The sequence below is a fragment of the Brassica rapa genome, unplaced genomic scaffold (genome assembly GCF_000309985.2).
Source record: "Brassica rapa cultivar Chiifu-401-42 unplaced genomic scaffold, CAAS_Brap_v3.01 Scaffold0806, whole genome shotgun sequence".
Classification (NCBI taxonomy): Eukaryota; Viridiplantae; Streptophyta; class Magnoliopsida; order Brassicales; family Brassicaceae; genus Brassica; species Brassica rapa.
The window spans coordinates 20,001-25,000 of NW_022610746.1; the positions used below are offsets into that span (position 1 = coordinate 20,001).

Sequence of the window (5,000 nt, forward strand, 5' to 3'; positions counted from 1 at the left end):
ATGTGAACCACATTGTCATCAGGGATCACTTGTTGGTCTTTACAAAACGTGTTTGTATCTGTCCATAGTCTAGACATGTTTGTCTACTTATCAAACTCTTTTACTTTAGTCGGATAGGCTAAGTACTTATGGACAGTTATCATTCGACCATGATTCAATCTGGTCGATCCATGTCTAGTTCATAGGCCACGTCCATACTTGTCCACTTATTAATCTTATGAGTGTTCAATGATTATTGCTTTGAGGTTTTATAATCTCTTATCATGGCTCTGCAGCCGAACACACTCTTATGGATGTACATCGATCTTTCTTGTCTTAGGTAATGCCTTATTCTTTATTCTTTGCATTCCTATCTTAATGACGTCTCATGACCTTGGGTCATAGAACTTATAAGCTTTATGGACTACAATACTTCATTGGTATCCGACAGATTAGATGTCTCCTTTTAATCTTATGACAAAGCTTTATGGAGTTCATACAGCGGCAGACTATTCTGCTATGCTGGATCCTTAAGGGATCTGATGTCGGATTGCAACCTGATGGTTGATCTTTAGTTTCTTTTAGCCTGTGACCAGGAAGGTTTAGACGCTTCTTAGGTCTAAAAACTGGACGTGTCTAGTAGAACTGGACGCTCTTTGAGCTGATAGGCCGGACGTCTTTAGCCTGAGGGCTGGACGCTTTTGGCCAGAGAGCCGGATGCTCTCAGCTGGTGTGCTGGACGTTTTAGCCAGTCACCCATATAGATTTCATTCTATATTTACTAACCTCCTTTAGGTTTAGTATAAGCACAAGGAATTTCTTATAAAACCTCTTATGTATATGGACTGTTTATTGGATTGTCTTTTATACAACTCCAAAGATCAATGATCATGTGTGATCAATTTCTTTTACATACTATATGCAGCTGCTTTTACTTCAGTCCATGAATCAGCTTAGGAACAAAGCTGTTCTCTTCATTCTATATTATCTTATCTTATCCAGTGATCCATATGCTGCTTACTACATCAGTATTGTATCTATTTCTTTCTTATGACCAGACCTGGTTTAATATCGAAAATCTGTAACAGCATTCACCACATAGGAGTTCATCTCCTTATAATCTGTTCCTTTGATCTCTGTGAGTACCTTGTGTTAACAAGCTATATCTAATGCTGTTAATAGGAAGACATGGGCACTCTAGGCCACGTGATCATATGTCTTCTCTCACGGTTTCTTTATCTCACAAGATCCATCTATTTCACTGGTTTATCGGATGGCGTTTCTGTATATGTACATGGCCAATACGCTCATCTCTCTTTAGATATTTTGAACCTCCACGTTTTTCTTTCTATTCTTTATAATCTTTATGATTCTATGATTGTATGATGAGTACTCATTCGTGGGTTCATGATCCTCGCTTATCTCTTTATGTTCAAGTGCTATTCTCTCATGTATCTTTATATATAGATGTTCATGTGTGTGTGTGTCGACACTTTCATGTGGTTCCATTATGTTCCAGACATGATCTGATCACTTTGAGATTTCATTATCTAGGACCTTTGTTACCTAGTAGCTTGGCGTCCCAAGACTACATGGTTTGGTACCTTAGATGTGTAGCTGCGCAGCCTTTTCTCAATGTCTGTATGGTTTCTCTTATAACTTCGGATCTATCATTCTATGCACCTTTTCTTTCTATCCGAGTTTCCTTTCTCTTATGGAACACTTGGTCTATCTTGTATAGACTCTATAGCAACTTGATTATGTCTCTTCTAGGACGTTCATATGGTGCTAAGCTGGTTATGACTTAGTCATTCTTTTTCGGGTCAATGTCTGGCATGTCGATTAGCTTCTCAATTGGACAGCTTTATATTATCTTTCTTTGGACGTCTTATATCATGTTCTCTGGTCCGAGGATCTTGCCAAGGCAATGATGGTTAAAACCATTCTTATCATTCCTTTACTCTTTCTTTATCCAGCTTATAATCTTTCTCCTTTAATGTTTGGATAGTCGGATGCTTTTGGTCATGCAATCCGTACCTGGCCTTTATTCAATCACCCATGTTTTGGCTCAAGGTCTCTTTGAATTCGTGGAGAAAGTAATACTCCTATCCAACATATATTCCCAATCCTCTTATGAGGTTCCATCTTAGACGGCACACATATGTATGTGGTGGTTTATTTCAATGAACTCTTAAGATGGTGTATGTCTGGTTTTAATGACCCGTATTCATTCTTTAGATGGGAATATCTATGCTCACTTATATGGCCTGATGCATACTATCATTCTGTACATGTAAATTCATAATGTCCCCAAGCATATAGGTAATGGCCGAACCTTTTATAGGTAATGGCCTTTCCGGCCGGTTATGGCCTTTGCGGCCAGGCCGTAGTCTCTCATGGTCTCTTCGGCCTCTTCAGCCGAGTCATGGACTGTGTGCGGTCAAGGCTGCACTATGCAGACAAGTCACGGCCAAGTCATGGTCAAGTCGTGGCCAAGCTGTTTATAGGTGATAGCCTCTTGGTTTGGCCGTTTGTATCATGGACTCTCTTTGGCCGGGTAATGGCCCTTTATGGCCGAGTAATGGCCGAGCCATATAACATGGTCTTTAGGCCATGTACACGAACTTGTAGTATTGATCATGGGTTTATCCTATCTCCCCCTCATGACCATACTATAAGGTCGTGGTGCTTGGGATAATTAAGCCTAATGAGTTTCCCTATGTGTACATGTTTCACAACGTGAGATCTTTACGGGATAACTTTGTGCCTTTTCAATTTCTTTGCATCAAGTTTAAACTTTAGGATGGCTAATCCTATCTTGCCATATAGTGTATAATTTCGTGGGCTATGTCTTTATAGTCACCACCTCTCTTGCCTCTTATCATACTGATCTTTGTAGCATAGTTTTAAATCAGTAGGGATCATTGGTATAGTTTTCGATCACTTTCTTTCAAGGTCTTAGGCGATTTTTCTTTCAAAATCTGAAGGAACTTGTTTCCTTCTAGTTTGTCCATTGTTTCTTTTGGAAACCATTCATTATAACTTCAATGGACCACATTTTCTTTGGGTGTATATAATGCCTTATAGGCAAATGCCTTAGCCATAGTTTCTTTACTATGCTTGCTATACCATTCATGGTTTCTTGGTTTTATGCCCTTTAGGCAATACTTTAAAACATCCATATGTTCAGGTACGATCAGGCAAGATTTGATAAATTCAAAAACCAATTCCTTTATATGTATAAATCGTGAATGATCCTTAGGTTAAAACACAATTGCAATCATAAAGCAATAAGACTAGTCGTATCGAAAATTTGGTCTATGCAAGAAGCAGTCATGCGATTAGATCAGTATAGGTGGCGAAGCCTTTTGTTCTATACTGTTGTAGTATGACATTCAACACATGGAATGTGGAATAGGACTTCTCTAGTAACTCTTTCTTGGTTACTATTTCACCACAAAGTCTCAGCATTGAGACTGTCTTAAACAAGACTGAGTTGTACTCATCCATGACTTTCTTCTAGTCATTTCTAGCCTTTGGAAGCAACACCGTTTTATGGTGGTAATTTCTATGCTGTGAAGCATACCCAAAGTCTAGTGGATTTTCCATAATGATGTACTGATCTTTTAGACCTTCAATAAGATGATGGAATATTGTACCAATTCATTCTCATTGTTTTCCTTGGTGATTGTATCACCAAATCCCTTTTCGATATCTGAGTCACATTGTCTTTTAAAATTTAGGTTCACAATGTGGCTCATGCAGCCGCATGATATAGCAAGCTCGGCCACAAACAAGTTCTTACGCATCTATGAAAACAATTGATCATGGTGTGAGTCAGGTCACACGGTCATGTCTTGTGATGCTTAGACCTCACGACCATCTAGTGTGATACAGCAATCTTAGAGATTGGTTCATGATACAATCCGGTTTATATATCAATCCGGATATAAGGCCATACGGCTTTGCGATGTAATGCCTTAGACTTTCACGATTAGTATGTGATACTACGATCTTAAGGATCTGATCATGATGCAGTCCGGGTCATATGTGATCATCCGGATGCTAGGCTATACAGCCACTTAGATATGTATTAAGCCACACGGCTTTGTAATGTGATGCTTTAGATCACACGACCATATTAGTGATACAGCGATCTTAGAGATCGGTTCATGAGATATGCAAACAAGGTCGCATGATCATTCAGATATGATGTCTCTCTAGACCATACGGTCATATATTGTGATGCCTTAAGCTTCACGGTATTTATGTGATACATCAATCCTAAGGATTGGATCATTATGCAATCCGGTTTCTATAACCATCCGGATGCTAGGCCATACGGCCATATACAATAGGGGATTATTTTTAATATAAGTGTTTTCAATCCTATTGCATATCTATTAGGTAATCTAGCAACCTAACTCTCATTTGATAACAAAACTTTTCAATCTTTTAAAGTTTAAGGTTTCAAGGCCTTTATGGATTTTAAATTCGAATTCTGATCAATCAAAACACTCAAGTTTCAAATTAAAACCGATTTTACTAATTTAGGGTTTTAGGGGATTTCGAATACTTTGATCTTTGATCAAGGGGATTTGATTTGAGATTCAAAAACCTTTAAGGCTCTGATTTTAATTGATCAATGGATCAATCTCGTTTATAAGCTTAGATCGAACTTATAGAGCTTTCGACTTACTCATAGGGTATTGATCTATTATCCTATGGCTTTAGTTTTAGAGATTATCTTTTAGGGTTTCAATCTTTACAAGACAACCAGGTTCGATTCATGTTCTCAGAATTAGGATTACCTTTGTCTTGCAGATTGTAGAAACCGGACCTCCAAGATGGGCTGATAAACCTCGGACGCGAGCTGGACGGACGCTGCCTCCTATCGGGTCGCGAGTTGCTTCCTTTGCGAGCTGGTTGATTGGGAACTCGAGCTGCCTGTGATGTGAACGTGAGCTGGCTCTGTTCTGAACAGGAAACTGAAGTCGTCTAGGATCAGGAACGCCTTATGG

The 5,000-nt window shown here is 38.9% G+C and overlaps 1 pseudogene; it reads right to left on the reverse strand.

The window, feature by feature from the left end:
* Positions 1-5,000, reverse strand: part of LOC117131042 — a 10,008-nt pseudogene that overhangs the window by 3,801 nt on the left and 1,207 nt on the right.